Raw genomic sequence first — 20,471 nt, 5'->3', positions numbered from 1 at the left:
TCTCCCTCCCCACTGAGCAGGTTCCATGCGCGTTCACCTGCTTGCGGATGAGTGCGTGTGAAGAACTCATTCTTTGAGGCCCAATTCCAATTCCCGTTCCTCCGCGAAGTCTTCCCTGATTGTCAACGGTTGAAACTCATCTTGCTCTGTGTGGGGCTTTCTTGCTCCTAAGGTATTTAGCCAAGTTTCATTGCAATTAACAGAGGCCCCTTTAAACAAACTTCGTTGTTCTTGGAGTGGTTTAGAACGTATTTTAAGGAAGCTTCAGTGCCTAACTTGCTGTTTCCTGTTCTCTGAATCCCGATTCTATATTCCCAAGAAAGATAATCGGGCATGTGTAGCTTGGGTTAGGTATGTCTCCTTCCTTCAGTCGGCCCAGGCTCGGAGAGCAAGGTGACGTGTAATAAATGTGGCAGCCTGCAGGAGAGCGTTCCCGTGATCGGAGGGCTGATCAAGGAGAAAAACCTGACCCCGAGGTGGCAGGGGTGCACGCAAGCTCTTCTGGGCGGTTCCTGGGCAGGTTTGCATGGAGGGGAGGGGAGATGGCCCTCAGGGCAGGGCTGTTTCTCGGGACTCCAGCTGGAGGGTTGGGGTAGGTCCTCGGAAGAGGAGGACGTGGAAGGTCCAGGGGAGAGCATAATGGGAGACGGGGTTTGCCTGTGTTTAGGTGATGTCACCCAGCAGTGTGCTGGGGAGTCTCTAGGTCCCTGAGCTCTAAAGGGCTTTGGTGGCTGAGGGTCTTACAACCACAAGAGCCTGTCTTATTGATGGCCGGCACAGGCTAGGTGGAGTTCTGTGGTGTATGCAAAGCAGGTTGTTTCTAAATGACTGAAAATCTGCTTGTCTGGGCTATTTTTAAAATAATTGGATATGTACAAATTTGAGTTTGGCATCAGTAGGCTTTTGAGCTAACAGGTCTCAGAGTTCAGTGAAGAAATGAACAACCTGTGGGCCAATACACGTGGGTCATCTCCAGCTCATTTGTTTAAACCTGGAAGCACCTCTGCTGATCTTCGTAGCGGCGAGGGCCGTGAAAAGAGATGACAGTTTCCAAGGAAAGCTAGGGCTTCTACAGTCGCTCTTTCAGCCCTCGTTACGACCAACTCAGTGTTATAGATGTTGGTGTGCATACCATCTCCTGGAAGCTCCCTGGCATATTTATCCATGTGTTAGCTAGAGTACCCTAAACCTATATATGTGGAGAATACGGAGCAGGCTTTGTTGGGCAAATGAATGGATGAATGAGTGAATGAATGCCCTGCATCTGTCTAAAACCTGCTCATGCAGGGTCATCTCCCCGGTGATGCTTTCCCTGATTGGTCTTCATTCTGTTTCTTCTGGGCTCCTCTATTCCACTGCATTGACAGGGGGATAGACTGGTTACGTCTGTACTCCTAATGAAATTGCAAGCTTCTAGAAGGCTGGGGATATGGCCTCCATCTCTTTAACCTTCTACATGGCTGGAGTCGTGCACTGCCCAGGGAGTGTAGAAAGCTCGCCTTTTTGGTTGGGCATATGCTAGGCAAGGCCCCAGTCCTCATGTGGGTGGGGGGAGCCCCCCTGGCGGCTCACCTGGAGAGTCGGGACAGCAGCTGTGTTTCAGGAAAGCCTGGGTGGCCAAGCAGATGACCAAAGGTGACCGGCCCCAGAGGGGCAGCTCAGACAGGAGGGCAGGGGTAAAGTCAGTGCCAGGAGAGCGTGGAAGAGTGCAGGTGAGGTCCGTGGCCGGGTCAAGGTGAGCAGTTCAGGACTGATACTGTGCACGGGGCCCCTGGCCAGACCGTGCGCTTTGCAGAGTGCACGCGGGTAGGCTGAGCCGGTTCCTGTCCCAGGGCCTGGGAGGCCACTGAATGCCGTTGTATTTTCTCAACTCCTGTTGTTGTTTCGTTGCTAAGTCGTGTCCAGCACTTTTTGACCTCCATGGACTGTAGCCGGCCAGGCTCCTCTGTCCATGGGATTCTCCAGGCAAGAGTACTGGAGTGGGTTGCCATTTCCTTCTCCAGGGGCTCTTTCCGACCCAGGGATTGAACCCGCATCTCCTGCACTGGCAGGCGGATTCTTTACTACTGAGCCACCAGATTCCTAAGTGCCATCCTAATTACAGAAGACAGAACTTATGTGACAGCAGAAAGACAAGTTACCGCACGTAGAATACCAAGCGTGTGTTCATCCTGTGATTTCGTTCACTTTATTTACTGCCGCACCTTAGAGGAGCAGAAGCTTCCATTTCCATCCGGCCTGTGTGCGGATATAAAAGATTAAAGCATCAGAGAGAGGAGAAACTTTAGCCAGACCCCGTTTTTCTAAAGCTCAGGGTCCCTGAAGTGTTTATCTGCACAGATAGCCGTCTCTGCCGTTCAGTATCTGCACGCAAATAAAAGCCCTTCCGGGTGTAGCTGCTTCACCAACAGTGTTCCTGTCTGCTTCCCTGATTTGCACAGCTTGTGGGTGAAGTAACTACTCTTCTGTAATAATTTGGGTGCTTAATTTGGACAGTGTGAAAGCTGGGTGTTATTTTTTTGTCTCTGCCCACACCTGATGGCATTTTGAAATCCCTGCAGCCATGTTGAGTGGTGTGGCTTTTGACTGATGCCCCGACAGAGATAAGGGGCACGCGTGCTCCTGAATCCCAGAGGCGACCACGCTGTCGCAGTTAGGGCTCCGTAAACAGCCCTTGGGAACCAGGGGCCGGAGGAATGTCTTGTGTTGCAGCCTGACAGCCTCAGCATTCGTGACTGGTCGTTCTAGAAGCCAAGCCTTTAACTCTTCGTTACATCTGTTATTTTAACAGTTACGCATCTTTGAATGCATGCTGGTTGGCGGGTTTCCACCAAAATGGTCTTCCCTGTACTTGAAACACTTCTGAAAAGTCAAGCTTCATCCCTTCCTGGGTGACAGTGTGTGCCACACGTCAGCAATGGTGAGCTTGTTAGTGCCCTAAATCTTGGGAAGAAATGTTCTTCTACCCTGTCCAAAGCAGATTTTCTGTCTAGGACTAGCCCTTCAGAATACTATGGAACACACTCAGCTGTGAATGTTTTGCCATCTCTGTGCTGTTGAGATGACAAGCAGATGCCGATCAGTTTAAACTCTTGGAGCCCCTCTTCTTTTAAGGAGAGTGCTACAGATAGATGGATGGGAGGCACTGAATAGAGTGAAGCTTGTAGAATGGCAAAACGCACAGATGGAGTGGGGACGATAAAATTCCTCGAAAGCACGAGCCAAGTGTGTGATGAACTAAAATTAACCGTGGTGTGCTAGGCAGTGTGGGAGTGGGAAGCGACAACAAGCTCTGCTCCTGACAACTCGCGCGACCTTGGCCGACTTCTCGGGGCCTCAGTCTCTGTAGTGAGGCCTGGTTCCAGCTGATGATGTCCTTTCTAAGGTCCAAGATGCTCGGCTCTAAGATCTCGTGATAAGGAATGTTCCTTGGCAATTTAATTGCACTTAATGGAGGTAACATTGCTGTTGTCTTGGCGTGTGATTTACACAGAGGTTCACCCCGGGGAGGAGGTGAGGAGAGGCCTGAGTTTACAACTGCAGATGCTGAGGTCTCGAGTCTGAGTGATGCCGAGGGCCAAGGGCAAATGCATTGACACTAGCTGGTCCCTCTGACCTGCGGCAGAAAAGCCCTACCTGGGCAGAGTTGCTCCGTTGCCCCGGCCGTGCAGGTCTGTGCGCTGGGAGGGGAGGCCTGCTCACCTGGCTGTGAAGACAGCCTCTCCCATTCCCCATCCTCTCCTTCTCTCACTCACCTCTTTCCGCTTCCTGAGCACCTTCTCCTCCCTTCTGGCTTGTCTCCTTAGCATCTTCTTTCCCATTATCAGCATCTTCACCTGGTTTTCCAGCCGTGCTTTCCCATGAGCCTCTGGCATCCTGGGAAAAAAACAAAGATAGATCTGTGTCCCCTTCCCTTGTAGTTCATCTGGAAATTCAATCAACTTTTCTGTTAGTGTCGGGAATGGTATGTGTGTGTGTCAGAGAGAAAGAGAGAAAGAAAGGGAAAGAGACTGTTACAGTTGGTGTGACAGTACTTACGGTTTTGAGATCAAAACCAAGCAAACTCAAAAACAGTGGCCCTGGAGACACGGTTCAGTACCATGTCTGCATCTGAGAGGTAGGGCTTGAGGAAGCTGAGACTGCCGGTATCTTGTATTTCACGCTGATAACTTTTGCCACGCGAGAGTCTGTCCCCAAGCCACCTGGCAGGCCTTGCTACCCCGTCCTGAGGAGGTGAGAACATGCCACCCCCAAACCTGCCACTTCGGCCTGCTGATCACTTGGAGCTGAAGGCTCTGGAGAAGCAGCGGCTTCAGGGAGGGAGCTCTGCCCTCCCCATCTCCACTTCCGAGCAGAGCCTGGGCTTCCTGGGAGAAAGGCGTCCCACTCCACCAGGAAGAGGGAAATGTTCTTATCATTGGAGAAGGGGATTTGAAGCCGAGATGCGTCTGCACAGAGACACCTTTTTCCTAGAATAGCCCTTCTCTCCCATTCGTTTCCCCCATATACTTCCAAATCACTTTCCCATTAACCCGTTTTTCCTTTATTATATCCCATCTCTGTAGTTTTATCATTCTTTGTTAAAAGTGTATAAGCCCCTGGGTCTAACTGATTCTTTGGGTGTCATTTCTTTCTGTGAAGTCACCTGTCCCATGTAAAAATATTAACATCGAGTACAATTTGTGTGTTCGTTCTTCTGTTAATCTGGCTTTTGCCAGTTTAATTCACAGGTTCCAGGCACAGAACTGAAGAGGGTAGAGGAGAAGCCTTTCCTCCTCTAGAGAGCCCAAGCAGCTGGTTATGCGCCCAGTACCCCTCTGGAGCAGTGCTCCAGTGCTCTGCTCTGGAACCATACAGACAGAGCTGTTTGTTCTGTGGAAAGTGTAGGCAGATGGCTGAGAACAGGGGTTTTCTGTTTTCTGGAAGCAGCATACTGCCCTTTTTCGCCTCTAGTGAATCTGCACTGTTCATATGAGGACCACAAACCTCATTTAGGTTAATTTAGGTTTAGGGCCTTTAGGGGATGACCTTTAGGCTTCTGAACTCTGAGTGAATGTGATTTATAATGTGAATTATAAGCCAGGCAGGTTTTCTGAGAACCCTGACCCCAAGAATGATCTGAATGTGAGTTGAGGGACTGTCTGGACACTCAGGAATGCCTCCAGGCCCGCTGTGGCCAGGCGTGCACTTTGGGGATGGTGTGTATGGGGCTTCTCTGATGACTCAGTAGTAAAAAAAATCCGTCTTCAGTGCAGAAGACACGGGTTCCATCCCTGGGTTGGGAAGCGCCCCTGGAGGAGGAAATGGCAACCCACTCCAGGATTCTTGTCTGGAGAGGACAAGAGGACAAGAGGAGTACAGTCCATAGGATCTCAAAGAGTCCGACACAGCTGAGCAACTGAACACACTTGTATTCGAGCAGAAGTATACTTTGGGGAAAAATCAAGTGGTGGAGAACTTGGTCATTCATTTCACTCTGTGACTTCAAAGTCTTGGAATTTCCATGCTCTGAAAATGCACTGTCCTTCTGGACGTGCCCGTGACCAGTGGTCACATAGCTTCTGGGAATTTAGGAGGAGCTGCTCACGGCCTTGGCCTTTGTGCTTGAAGATGTGAACTGGCGAGATGCATGGCCAGCCCAGAGGGCAGCAGGGGTCCTGGGCTTACGCTGGACACGCAGTCCCGTCTGCTCAGCTCAGGCTGCCTGCAGTGTGTGCAGGACTCTCTTTGGTTCCGTGAATATTGTGAGATTTTTTTTCTGGATCCTTGTTGTGGGTTTTGGAGCTGAAGTCGGTTCTCAAAGCAGATCCCAGATTTTGTTGATGAGGACAAGCACAGTGTGAAGAGTATAGGGAGCTAGGGGGTGTGGGCTCGAGCCCCGGCCCTGCCATCACGGCAGTGAGACCCTGCGTGAGTCACGTGCCTCCCCGATCATCACCATCTCTGCCTGCATGCTGAGGGATTCCCTCCCTGCTTCCAGCTTTTCTCCACGCATCCCTGTCTGCACATAGGAGTGGGAGGCCCCTCTCCTGGGGAGATCTGCCTGCCAGTTTTGATCTGCGTCTTGTCTGTGTGGGTCCCATGAGGGGGAAGGAGGAGGAGTCCAGGCTGAATGGTGAATGAGAGCTGAGGAACACGGGGAATGCCTTTCCCCGTGAAGCCCGTGCTTGCGAGACAAGATAAAAATACAACGGATCCTTTTGAAATCTCCCAAGAAGTTTCTTCAGATGGAAAAATACCATTAGAAGTATGCAGGCAATCACTGAAGTTTTTGAGAATGATAGTTGGCACTTTACAATTTCCACTAAATATTAAACTCTTTCTTTACTTCGCAAATATTTAGGTGTCACACACTGGAATAGATGCAGCCGTGAACAGCACAGACAAAATCCTCGCCCTCCTGGGACGGACAGACTAGTGGACAGATGGACAGTGAGCAGAGTAAATGATATATGTCATTTGCAAATAGTTGTAAGTGCTGTGGAGAAGGACATACACTTTTTTTTTAATTGGCTGTGCCACAGGACTTGCGGGATCTTAGTTTCAGCGTGCAGGATCTTTCGTTGTGGCTTGCGAACTCTCAGCTGTGGCACATGGAGTCTTAGCTCCCTGACCAGGGATTGAACCTGTGCCCCTTCAGGAGAAGCATGGAGCCCTTACCAATAGGCTGCCAGGGAATTCCCCAGAAGGACTTATATATATATATATATATATATTTTTTGGGGGGGGGTGATGACCATTGAGTTTTATTTTGTTATATACAAATATCAAGGGCTAAAAATATCTTTAAGAAGTCAAGGACAGAGAATAAAGTGAAGCCATTTATTCATGCGGATTTTATTAAATAATCATCAATTCTGTGTGTTTATGAAGAATGGATCCTTTTAAATTTTATTTAAAAATATAAAACATTTAAATTAACTCTGGGATTTGCCTTTGAAGTGACATGTTAAAGTATGTAGACATACTAGTTTTTCCAATCAGTTCAGTTCAGTCACTCAGTCATGTCCGACTCTTTGCGACCCCATGGACTGCAGCACACCAGGCTTCTCTGTCCATCGCCAACTTCCGGAGTTTACTCAAACTCATGTCCACTGAGTCGGTGATGCCATCCAACCATCTCATCCTCTGTCGTCCCCTTCTCCTCTTGCCTTCAATCTTTCCCAGCGTCAGGGTCTTTTCCAGTGAGTCAGCTCTTTGCATCAGGTGACCAAAGTATTGGAGTTTCGGCCTCAACATCAGTCCTTCCAATGAACACCCAGGACTGATCTCCTTTAGGATGGACTGGTTGGATCTTCTTGCAGTCCAAGGGACTCTCAAGAGTCTTCTCCAACACCACAGTTTTTCCAATAGAAGAAGGGAAAATTAAAAAACAATAAAATTATTATAAAATAAAAACAATGTAAAGAAAAAAGAGGTGTCAGGGACATATACTGTTTTTTTAAGGATGTATACTTTTAAAGGACCAACTGATGGGAAGTATTTCATTCTTGCCATGTGCAAAGCCTGTCGTTTGGAGAGGTGGCATGGTGATGCCTAATGTCATAAGGTCGCAGACCGTGTGGTGTTCAGATCCTGCTGCTCAGTGTGGGCTCCACGGGCCAGCGGCCCCGGCATTCCCTGAACTTAATTCAAAACGCAGACCCTCAGCCCCGCCCCAGATGGCAGCGTCACAGCCAGCTGCGGACAGGCGGTCCGCCGGCTCCTTCACGTCAAGTCTGACCGGTCATCGGAGGCCCCTGCTCAGAGCACGTCCGCTTGTGTGTGGCGGCCTTGGGCAGGACCTTCACTGCCCGTTGATTCCTCAGTTTCCTCCTGAGTGCAGTGAGGAGACTAGAGTGGCCTTGACGCTCTCTGCTCTGGCCGAGTCCTTCTCTCTTTCCTAGTATGTCCCTCCCCTGCCATCATGTTCCGCATCCATCAGACCAGACTCTCTCTGAGATGGTAGAGGTCGAGACGATGCGTGGGGAGCTGATACTCTGGACACTGTGTGATTCCCAGGATGTGCTCTTATCTCTAAACAGAGTGTTCCAGATGCCCAAGGGGCTTCCCAGGAGGCTCCGTGGTAAAGAATCCGCCTGGCAATGCAGGGACGTGAGTTTGATCCCTGGGTCCCGGAGATCCCCTGGAGGAGGGCATAGCAACCCACTCCAGTGTTCTTGCCTGGAGAATCCCATGGAGCCTGGTGGGCTACAGTCCACGGGGTTGCAGAGTCGGACACAGCTGAGCGACTGAGCAGGCTCGCGCACTCGGTCCCGTGAGAGGGACAGTGGTGCCTTCTCTGAGCGTGTAACACTGCTCACCCACCTTCAGCAGGTGTGTGCTTTGAGCAGAACCACAGGTGTGGTGGCTGCTCTGTAGACAGAGCTCCTATCGTCTCTGGCTAGATCCCTCATGGGCCCAGTGGTTCCAGATGCTCAAAGGCACGTTACCTCTGAGGGTGCGTGGAGAGTCGCTTCTGATGCTGTACTGACTGGGCCATATTAGCATCGGGCGTCACGCACTCCCCCTCGTGAGGCAGAGACACCGCCCTGTGGCCTGGGCATGGAGCCTGGAATCTCGACGGTCTAATTCTGGCTCGGCTGTTACGTGCATACCTCATTTTATTGTGCTTCCAAGATTTTTTCTTTTTTTAATTTTTTTAACCAATTGAAGGTTTGTGGCAACGCTGCAACGAGCAGGTCTTTTGGGGCCATTTTTCCAACACCATTTGCCCACGTTGTGTCTCTGTGTCACGGTTTGGTAATTCTCGCGGTATTTCAAACTGTTTCGGTGTGATTATATTTGTTACAATGGTCAGTGAGCTCTAATCTTACAATTGTGAAAGGATCACGGCTTGCTCAAGGCTCCCAGTGAGGGTTGGTGTTCTTTTTAGCAATGCGTAAGGTATGTATGTTACTGTTTTAGACAATGCTGTTGCCCACTGAATAGACCACTGCATAGCATAAACATAGCTTTGCCAGCCCTGTGAAACCAAAAACTCCTGTGATACTCGCTTTATCTCGGTGGTCTGGAACTAAGCCCCAAATACCTGTGAGGTGAGCCTGTGTTAACTTCTGGGGAGTTGAGGCAGGTCACCTCAGATGCTTGGGTATCAGGCTGCTTATTGACCAGGTGAGGTTATAATAATAATCATTTCTACTTCCTAGGCAGGTTTTAGAGACTTCATTCTATAAATGCTTTTGAGAGCTATTTTTAAATGTGTGATTTCCACGCTTAGGTCACTACATACTAGCATGCTCTTTTTTTTTTTTTAAACGAGTGTGAAGTCCTCTCCCTGCTCCTGATGGTTTAATGACTGGAGCGCTGATGAACAGGTTGAGGCAAACGCCTATTAATGTTACTCTCCGATTACCGTGGGTTAAGGAACCGAGGCTTTGGCCTTTCTTGGCTGTTTCCAAATGAGTCACACCTTCCCATTGTTCATGTAGGTCAGTAAGTTACGTAGTGTGACCTACGTAAAGTTAGGGTTGATCTCTTCCAGAATACAACTTGGGCTTTCTTCTTATGATGAAGTTAAGGGAGGCTGATGCATGCCTTGCAAGCGAGCAGAAGGACCTTTTCAGCAAAGCACTTGCTCAATTAGGGAGCTGCTAATTGAACGTCGGTTTGGGGCTGTGATCAAATCCGCAGCTTTCCCAAGTGCCTCCTGGCCTGCTGGGGGCTCTAGGAAAGCTGTCTTCAGCTGTTACTGCCGTGTTCCGTTGGTGGGGTCACTCGATAGCTGCGTCTCACCTTACCGACTTGCAGTTCCAGATGAGCCCAGTGCTTGCTGGGATCGGGTATTTTCAGATCTTTGCTCTTGTCCTGTGAGACGGGCTTCTGGGCTCACTTGACCGACTGCTTAATCAGCTGCTGTCCACGCTGTGTAAAGCAGATGAGTTCAGGGACAGTGTTTTATTAGCTGTGTAATTCTAGGCAACTGACAGAGTACAGCAGGTGAGCAAACACCACGGGCTTCCCTGGCGGCTCAGACGGTAAAGAATCCGCCTGTAATGCAGGAGACCCGAGTTCGATCCCTGGGTCGGGAAGATCCCTTGGAGGAGGGAATCTAACCCACTCCAGTATTCTTACCTGGAGAATCCCACAGGCAGAGGAGCCTGGTGGGCTACAATCCATGGGGTTGCAAAAAGTTGGAAGCGACTGAGCAACTAACATGCACACACAGACATCACGTTCACAGCCAGCACCAAGACTCCCTTGGGCACGCCACACCTCTGATCACGTTCAGGCTGCAGGGAAAAGATGCGACCGTCACAACTTAACCAGGCAGAGGCCGTGCAGGGGACCGAGTCATAGACCAGGCATCCCTTCCAGCCCTTGGTCACACCCCCCTTTATGTGGTTTCTTTGTGGGGGACGGAGATCATTCGAGACCTCTAGGATTCCTGGAGGCCTGTCAAGGAGCAGAGTGCTTCGTGACAAGGTCTTGTCAGGTTTGGAAGCTGCTGGGATACATGTGGGTTAGATCTAGGAGCTCTAGAAGGATTGGGGGATTGGGAAGTGGTAACACTGGGATTGGGAAGTGGGTCTTGAGGGCCATGGTTGCCTTGACAGGGAGGTTAGCCTGGTCATATCCTAAGCTGTCATCCTGTTTGTTTATCACTTTGGCCGTGCTGGGTCTGCTTTGCTGCACCTGGGCTTTCTCCAGTTACAGCAAGCGGGGGCCGCTCTCCCGTTGCTGAGTACGGGTTCCAGAGCTCAGCTGCCCCACAGCATGTGGGGTCATCCTGGACTAGGGATCGAACCGCTGTCCCTGCTTTGCAAGGCAGGTCCTTGACCACTGGACCGTCAGGGCATCCCAAGGTGTCATCTGAAGAAGAGTTTACACCGAGAAGAGGGTCTTGCCAAGGAACATGAAGCCCCTCCTTGGAGATTTCCCCCAGACTTGGGGCTCTGATTGGGAGAACGGTGGCAGGGGAGACAAGGGAGACGCATCGGTCCGTTGGTGGCTGGCCCAGGGTGTCGTGGACGCTCTCACCCTCTCTCACACAGAGCTGTGGCTCTCTGCCCTGCCCTGGCTCTCCCTGGTGCCCTTGGGAAGATCTCCAGTTTCCATCCACTGGACCACGTTGCAGGGCAGTCCACTGGGATTTATTGCCAGGGCAGATCCAGCAGGAATGCTCTCGTTTTGCTCTCCCAGCATCTCCATAGGTTGGTGCGAGATTGCTCACTTCTGTCACACCCATTTCCCATTTCCGAGTGTGCTGGCGTCAGCACGTGCAGCGTTTGGACCACCCCGTGGCGTGGTAGGCATCTTGCAAACATATGAGTTGGATTCTTGACACATAGTTGTGGAAGTGGGCTAACATAGCACCTTGGATTTCAGTCTTGCGGGGATTGGCATCCCCTGAATGCATGTGAGTGGATTAGTGATCACGTGATCCTTAGCTTGTGTGTTTCCTGGCTGAGTGACCCACTTAGAGGCCTGGCCCAGGGACAGAATGAGCAACGCTCGCTGGGCACTGTCAGGAAACCGTCCCTGCTGGGGCTGGAGGCTCCTGCCGTCCGGCCATGGGCACACACAAGAAGGGAGGGAGCCCCTGCTGCTGGCTTGGCCCTGGGTCATTTCCTTTCCGGCTATGTGGGTAAATAGAAAGAAGTGAAAATCCAATGGGCTTAGAATTAGAGCTTGTTTCATGGTGTGACATATGTCTTTCGGAAGGAGCCGTTGTGCATGGTCTTCTGATTTTTTCATCCAATTGTTAACCAAACTTGAAACATTTATGGGTTAATAGGTCCAGGGAGGAATGAATCATTATTGCGTCCTTATCCATGCCCAAGCTGAGCTTCGGAGAGGCTGAGACCCGGGGAAGGTCACAGGCTCGTAACTCACCAGGCTGAGCAGACTCCCGCCCCGGACTCCGTCTGTGCTCCTGTTGTCTCTCACGTGGGGAAGTGGCTCCATCTACAAAACGTGTGGTTGCTATGAATTACTGTTGTTGGTAAGGAGAGTTGGAAACACGCTCGTTTCTAGATTACCTTTCAGATATTCAAATTCATGCACCAGTGGCATATGGCTAGGACTTCTATTTTTTCACTCACATGTCTTCCAGTGTGCTTCACATCAGGTTTGAATTTTGAAAATGCCAACTGTGTACTAACTGAATGTGAGAAATGAAGAAAACTTTCATAAATTAGGAAAGAAATTGGTGATTTATTTTTCTGTGTTCAAATAAACGAGCTGTACGAATTTATTTTCCCTCCATTTTGGTTTATTTGCATCTTTAAAAAACTTTTTTTTAGTTTTTGTTTTTATATTTGTATCTTGATAATGTTGGCAGGAACAATGTTGCCTGTGTATCCTTCACTGATTTTCTACAAGACACATCTACTGTAGCACATATCAAAGGCAGCGGGACCACGGTGGGCTTGCCCATCACCTCTGTAGGTCTGGTGCATGGAGCTCACTCTGGGTCGAAGGAGAAGCCTTTGCTACCCTCAGATGGCTGTGTCCTCTCGGCCTGTCCAAAATTTTGGTCCAGCAGTTACCTGATTCTGGTTTCTCCCATTTCGAAGAGTTTCAGTTGTAGGTGCCGTTTATACTTCTGTTGTTTACCAGGTAGGAGATTCTCGAGCGGTTTAATAAAGGAAGGATTTTATCGCAGGCTAGTCGCAGGGAAAATGAGTCCAGTGTATGAGTTTTGCATAACTTTCATCAGCGTCAGAGGCACTATCGCGGGAAAGAGCACTGGCTCGTGGATCAGAAAACCACCCAACGGAGAGAGCTCCGGCGCGGGGCCGACGAGGCTCGTGAGCTTGGCTACGTCTGCTTGTGGAAACGACCCCCACCCCCGCTGTCAAACCTGTTAAAATGCACCGCAGTCCACATGCCGTAGAATTTATATGTTAGACATCTTCAAATCTCCGTTACTATTCATTGTCAGGTAGGACTTTATACCCTACTAAGAGAAAATGCTGCCTAATATAATGAGATGTAGTCATTTCAGAGTTCACATGTAGAAAAATGTGCTTTTTTAGAACTATGAAATGAATATGATTCATTTCATATTGTGATACTGTGAAATGAATATGATGATACTATGATACTATGAAATGAATATGATGAAATATGATTCAGTTATGAGCTGAGTTGCAGTCGGGTTGTTGAGACAAGGCTAAATTTTGTAGTGATGCTGGTTTAGTTGCTCAGTTGGGTCCGACTCTCTTTGACCCCATCGAGTGTTGCCCACCAGGCTCCTCTGTCCATGGGATTTTCTAGGCAAGAACACTGGAGTGGGTTGCCATTTTCTTCTTCAGGGGATATTCCTCACCTGGGGATCAAACCCAGATCTCCTGCATTACAGGTGGATTCTTTACCAACTGAACCACCAGGGAAGCTTTCTTAAATTTTGTAGATTTCATTATAATTTATTTCTAACATAAAAAGCTGAGACACCCATGTAACTGTTACCCATCTTTGGCAGGGCTCAGCATTGTGCCATTGTTGCTTCAAATATGTAAAAACAGGACACGACAGACACGCTTATAGACCCAGGACCCAGCCCGCCCTTGTTCCCCGTGTAACCACCGTCTTGGATTTGGTGCTGATCATTTCCGTGCGTGTTTGTAAACTTTTACTAATATATATTTGTGTCCATTCATCTGTTTAGTGTCTTTAAACCCAAAAGTCCTGGTGGGTACTGTTCACCAGTATCCATTCCCGCTTTTTTGCTTTCAACAGCAGAACCCCAGAGCGTTAGCTGAACACCGTCGGCTAGGATGGCCACATGACCGAGTTCTGGCTGGTGAATGAACGTGGGAACGATGAAAACACCCTCTGAACTTTGCCGTTAGGGAGGAGGAGCGAACCTTTTGAGTTCTCTTTCCTTCTGGCTTCTGATTAAGGCGGGGAGAAGAACGTGGTAGTAAGCTAATTAGCCCATGCAGTTGTAGGAAACACACAGCAAGAGAGCAGAGTGATGAGACCGAGAAGTTCTGGGTCCCTGCCTTCAGGGTATCAGCTGCCCAACGACAGCCCACTCACTCCCTGTCCTGCCACCAGGCTGCCCACCGTCTCAGGCTGTTTTGTGGGAATTAAAAACAAAAACATGTTTTTATTTAAGGGAGTATTATTTGATTGCAAGTAAAACGGACCCCAAAATGTTCCAGTAGAAGTGGTTCCCGCTCTGATTATGTGCACTATTAGTGACTTATTATGTCAAAATTTTTCACTTAAGTAGGGAGGATTAAGGTAAACCACTCGGGTGTGATTCATTGCATCCCAGATTGAGGAAGGAGAATAAGACATTTTACAGCTGCCCCAATGGCTAGGTGTCAGCGGACCTGAGCCCATGGAGGGCACATGAGTTGAGCTCCTCTTCGTCCATGGAGGAGATTCGCACACACTGAGGACCCCCGACTGCTCTGTTCCCAACGGGAGACATTTAAAGCAAATGTCCCGATGACCGTTTGAGGATGAGAAGGAAAAGTTTCCGTTCCCAGGAGAATTTTCTTCCCAAACCCTGTCTCAGCATCCAAGTGGACAACTATTTTTTTAAATTAATTCATTTATTTGTCTGCACCGGGTCTTCACTGCTGCGTGAGGGCTTGCTCTGCGTGCGGCGATCGGGGGTTCCTCTCTAACTGTGGTGGGTCAGCTTCTCCTTTCGGTGGCCTCTCTTGTTGCAGAGCTCGGGCTCTAGAACACGGGCTTCAGTAGTTGCTGCAGGCAGGTTTGATTGCCCCCGGGCACATGGGATCTACCGGGTCGAACCTATATCCTCTGTATTGGCAGGGAGATTCTTAACCACTAGACCACCAGGGAAGTCCCCCAAGTGAGCATCTCGAGAGTGAGACCTTCCTGGTCCATTTCTCTTCTCCAAGAGGTTGCCCCAGAACTCCCCACTTCCTGCGTGACAAATGGCAGAGCAGCTGCTCGAGGGAGAAGGAGACCCACACTCGCTGGCTGGCACTGTTGCAGCTCCAGCCAGGGTGCCAGGCTGGGCGGGATCTTGCTTTCTGCACGGTGACTCGGGGGCTCTACCCAGAGGGGCAATGTCTGTGTAGATAGAACCCCAGGGGGACACTGGGAGAGTCCAGGGACCGCCCTGGTTCTCGCCTGCCCCACTGTGCAGCCCTGGCTGTCTGGTCACTCACTGGCTCCTTGTGCCCGACCTCCTGGGTCAGCTTGGCTTCTGGCCTGAAAGGCAGGCCCGGTCTTCGGTTTCCCTCTCACAGGGCGCTTGGAGTAGGCTGCAGCAAGGCACGTGACCCCTCCTCTTGAACGGGGCTGGTACCATCCGTCCCAGTCATACTGGGTCTATCTCGACCTTGGGCCTCCCCCCACTCCTCCTTGTGTTAAGAGTTGGACTGTCACAAATGAACTTATCTGCCAGCCAGACTGGCAGACACAGAGAACAGATTTGTGGATGCCCAAGGGGAGGGAGGGTGGGCGAGGGAAGGGTCAGGAGTTTGGAGTCAGCAGGTGCAGACCGCGGTATACAGAGTAGAGAAAAGCGAGGGCCTGCTGTATCAGACAGGGAGCTGTATTCAGTATCCTGCCATTAAATCAGAATGGAAAAGAATATGAATATATATCACTGAATCCTCGACAGAGGATGAGATGGTTGGATGGCGTCACTGACTCCATGGACATGAGTTTGAGCAAGCTCCAGGAGTTGGTGACAGACAGGGAGGCCTGCTGCAGTCCATGGGGTCGCAGAGAGTCAGACACGACTGAGCCACTGAACTGAACTGATAACTGAATCCCTTTGCTGTACAGCAGAAATTAATACAACATCAACTATACTTGAATAAAATAATTTCTTTTTTAAAAAAAGCAGCATCAAGAAAAAAAGAATTGGGTTGTCAGATGAGTGATCCTCAGACTCCCCCGTCTTTGTGTTGCTTTGATGCCGGAGGTCGTGGGTGCCTCCTACCTCATCTGTGGTCTGTGCTAACTGCTTTAAAACGTACAACAGAGGCTCCTGGCCTGAGTGAGCAGACCGTGAGCTCTGCTCTAGCTGAGACCCACGAGCTGAGCTGAGCTCAGGAGTGCCCATAAATTACATTCATGGTGGGAAAAAACAAAGCCAAGCAATACCAAATTCCTTCCCTCCTGTGAAGGCTGGAAACTCAGCTGTGCAGAGAGTCCAACGCAAAGAGAAGAAAAAGGGGCCCAGGTAGCAGGCCGCGTGTGCATTCTGGTCTGGCTGAACCACAGGTGTCGTCAGGCAGATTTTTGAATTCTAAAAAAAAAAAAAGAAAATTAGAAGTGAAAATCCCTCAAAGCACCAGTTCACCAGAAACTCAGTTCAGGTGGATTGTTTTTTGCATTCATTGCCTCTCTCTCCAAAAAAGTATTTAAGTTAAAAATTAAAATGAAACATAAACTAAAATTTAAAAACTAGCTGGGTGTGCACTTGATGCTAAACACCTTATAATGCCAAAGAGATGGCAAAAAAAAAAAAGCAAAGGACACTGGCATGTAAAAACAGACAAAAATGTTTTAAGAGATAGGCAAATTGCTCATTAGGTGACTGGCTTTAGGCTGGTTGATCTACGGTCAAGGGCATCCAACAGCGGACACTTTTGTGCTCAGAGACACTTTCTCGGGCCTGTTTTCATTTTATTTCAGACTAAAGTCTAATCAACTCTGTTATGTGGTTTCCCAACTCCTGGCATATTAGATGTGAATCAAAACAGGGCGGGTGCCGTCTGAGCCAGGCCACTGTGTGTGTTCAGAGGCTGGTTGGTCCCCGACAGTCAGGGAGGGAAGCGGAGGCCAGCGGGAACTCACAGGTAATACAGGCTTAGAGCACTGAAGTGGCGGGCGGGGCCTGTCCTTTCTGCGGCCCTGTCCTCCCCTCTTGCCTCGAAATTCTGTGGCTTCTGAGGGCACCTCTGTCTTATAATGTGCGTAATGCCGGCCAAGTCATGAAAACTGTTTATAGCAGGCTATGCACTTTGCCACATTCATTGTCCTCTCGTACAATCCACTTCAGAGAGGTTTTCATTAAAAGGGACCAAACCATTGGCTCTCGAACGGGAGCGTCCACTGGAAGGCACTCGATTCCCCTGCCCTCCAGGAGGTGCCTCCCAAAAGGCTGCTTGTAAGGGTGCCTTCTGCTGTTTGACAAGCTCCCCAGGCTAACCTAGAATGGGTGCCATGGCCTGGAAGAATTCACTCCCCAGAAATGAGTTCACCTCCTGCACCGAAACGCAGCCAACCCAATGCAGTTCATTCTCGATATTCAGGGTGGTGTGGGTAGGAGGTTGAGAATAGCCCAGATCACCGTGAAATCAGCTTTTGACGATCTGGAGGCTTCTGGTCCAGAATGGCTTCCTTCTTTGAGGAAATGTGTTAGGACTTTCCAGAGAAACAGAGCCAACAGTGTGTGTGTGTGGACCATTTTTAAAGTCTTTACTGAATCTGTTATAACATTGCCTCTGTTTTATGTTTTGGTTTTTTTGGCCGCCAGGCATATTGGATCTTAGCTTCCCAGTGAGGGATCGAACCCACCCTCTGCAATGGAAGGTGAAGTCTTAACCACTGGCCCGCCCGGGAAGTCCCTATATATATCTTTATCTTAAGGAATTAGTTCCTACAGGAAATGGGTTGCCTGAGGACCAGGAAAGTTGGTCTAAGCTCCAGTGTAAGTGCAGGCGAGAAAGTCCCAGTTTGAAAACAGGCAGAAGGAGCGGATTCTCCCCCGCAAGACGTTTATTCTTTTCCGGCCTCCGGTGCCTGGGGTGGGTCCCCATGGGATGGGATGGGTTCCCCCGCGCCGGGGAGGACGGCTGACTTCACTCTGTCCACCGAGGCGAGTCTCATCCAGAAACGTCCTCAGACACACCCGGCATCACGTTTAACCAAGTCTTGGGGTACCCTGTGGCCCAGTCAAACAATTAACCATCATAGGTGGTTATTAAAAAAGGCTGAAAAATGAATCATCACAGAACGCCAAAAAAGCTAAAACATCAACCATCCCAGGAGGCTAGAACAGCTCACCACTGTATTGCTGCTTCCTGATGCTCCCAAACTCCATCTCCTCCAAAGCCCAAGGAGCCCCCGACCACCTTTTTCCCCTCCAAAGCCCCCTCTGAGGAGCGGCCAGGACTGAGGGTGGGACGCTTGGGCAGGAAGGGGGGTCAGGGATGGGGCGGGTGGAGAGGGTGTGCTTTGGGGGCCGCTGCTGACCCATCCCCTTCCACCCGTGGAGACATTCGGGCAGGTGAGGGCTGAGGACCATTGCCTGACCTTAAACACTGGCCATAATGGAGCCTCACAGCAATTCCTCTAGGACTTAGTGTCTGTCCTCTGATAAGTATTGTTGCTATAGTTAAGTCTGTATCATCAAGTCTGTAGATTATTGTTGCTAAGGCATTCTAAGTCCTTTACAACCCCTGCTTTTGTGAGCACACCTGGAGGCGGTGTGGAGCAGGGAATCAGTTACCAGAAGGCAGAGTCATGCCTCTGAATAATGTGTGACTCCAGGCCAGTCCCTGGCTTGGGGGACTCAGAGCTCTCCCACAGGAGATGAGCTTGCTGGTAGTTGCCAAAGTAATTCATAGTGGAATCTTATCATAGTGCTTTATGAAGGGCTCCTCTGGTGGCTCAGACAGGAAAGAATCCGCCTGCAATGCAGGAGACCTGGGGTTGATCCCTGGGTCGGGAAGATCCCCTGGAGAAGGGAACGGCTACCCACGCTAATCTTGTCAAAGTCAAATGAGATGACCTGTGTGAACGTCCTTTATAGTGTTCAACAAATATCGAGAAGGGTGAAGTAAACATAAGGAAAATCCGGTTTTATCACTTTGACCATGCTCCTTAAGTTTGTAAGTACTGACCGGGCCCTTGTAGAGACGTGAACGGACCTGGAGACTGTTGTGAAGTAAATCAGAAAAACAAAGATTGTGTATTAACGCTCGTATGAGGAATCTAGAAAAGTGGTTTTGATGATCTTAGTTTCAAAACAGAAATAGGGACACCGACGTAGGGAACAAACGTGTGGACCCCCCGGCGGGTCTGTGCGGGCTGAGATGAGTCGGGAGGTCGGGGCTGACGTGTCCCTCGCTGCTGACACTGTGTGTGAGCCGGTGACGATGGGGGCCTGCTGTGAGCTCAGGGGACCCTACTCCGTGCTCTCCGGTGACCTGAGTGGGAGGGAACTCCAAAAAGGAGGCGATCTATGTGTCTACCTAGACACATAGGTAAGATGTGTCAACATCGGAGTGTGTCGGTAACTGTTCTTAGGTGAGAAGAGATGGCTCACCTTTTTTTTTGTGCTGTACAGAAGGAACTAACACAACATTGGAAAGCAACTATAATCCAGTAAAAATTAAAAAAAATAAAGTCATCGCCACCTGCCCTGCTGATACTCAGACTAGGCTTTATGCGGCACGACCCTAACATCTTCTTGACATTGCTTTAAAAAAGTGACCGAGTCCTTTCACCAGTAGGCATATCTATTTTCTGTTTTGCCTTGTCTTATGGATGAGTTGATCATTATTATTATAGCATGTAGCCAAGAATGATTCCATTTAGGAAAATAATAGTGAAGCTTTGCTGATCTTTTGTAGGATAATTTTGCCATGCTATGCTATGCACTTCAGTGGCGTCCGACTCTGTGCGACCCCATAGACGGCAGCCCACCAGGCTCCCCCGTCCCTGGGATTCTCCAGGCAAGAACACTGGAGTGGGCTGCCATTTCCTTCTCCAGTGCATGAAAGTGAAAAGTGAAAGTGAAGTCGCTCAGTCATGTCCGACTCTTCTCGACCCCATGGACTGCAGCCCACCAGGCCCCTCCGTCCATGGGATTCTCCAGGCGAGAGTGCTGGAGTGGGTGCCATTGGCCTCTGCAAATAAAGTACCGGTTTCTTTAACGCATGCCAGTTCAGAGTCACGGATCTGTACTTTCAAAGCCTACGGTTGATTGTTTGGTGTGAAAATTGTATTCCAGTGAAGCACATAAGCATGCAGATCTAAAGTATGGCCATTTTCATCTAGATTGACTGTTATTAACTAGCCTGAGGGATAGGCTGTAATGAAGATTTCGTTACTTTTGTTGACTGTGATGAGTAGCCCCAATATTTACAGTGGGCTACCGGTTTGAAGAATGGGAAGATGGCCCAGCAAGACAGTGTCTACACATTTTGGCTTTTAGGGGTAATGAAAGAATTTGACTTTTTCTTCACCGATGCAAACATTTGATAAGGGCAAAGATTTGAACTCAATGCAAATACAAGAATGTTCAGATTTCAGGAAAATCACATTTCTTTCTGAATGATGGCAGATTTCCATCTGGTTAGTCACTTACTCATTGTAATACGTTCTTCCATGGGTTTAGGGACAAAGAGCGCCTGGGGACACGTGAAACCCTTGTTGGGGTTTATGCTTTGCCTGATTAAGACAGTTGTATTTACAGCCTGCTGATACAGCTCCAGTCAGAGGGGAGAGCCACTCTCGGCTTGGATTCACTTTGGAAAGTTTGCAGAACCCTTCTTTGCCTCTCGTAGAATTGCTCTGGC

At 49.4% G+C, this 20,471-nt stretch overlaps 1 protein-coding gene across 6 annotated transcripts in view; it reads left to right on the top strand.

The window, feature by feature from the left end:
- Positions 1-20,471, top strand: part of FOXN3 (forkhead box N3) — a 448,976-nt gene that overhangs the window by 90,296 nt on the left and 338,209 nt on the right. Inside the window, exon 1 of one of the 6 annotated variants that reach the window (XM_010809629.4) lies at positions 2,710-2,920. The exons of the other annotated variants lie outside the window; for them this stretch is intronic. The gene's annotated coding sequence lies outside the window, so the exon portion shown is untranslated. Of the gene's footprint in view, positions 1-2,709; positions 2,921-20,471 lie in introns of those variants that run through there. 6 annotated transcript variants of the gene reach the window in all.

The sequence above is a fragment of the Bos taurus genome, chromosome 10, assembly GCF_002263795.3.
Source record: "Bos taurus isolate L1 Dominette 01449 registration number 42190680 breed Hereford chromosome 10, ARS-UCD2.0, whole genome shotgun sequence".
Classification (NCBI taxonomy): Eukaryota; Metazoa; Chordata; class Mammalia; order Artiodactyla; family Bovidae; genus Bos; species Bos taurus.
The sequence above is the reverse complement of the archived record's forward strand: the minus strand, read 5'-3'. Positions and strand labels throughout refer to the sequence as shown.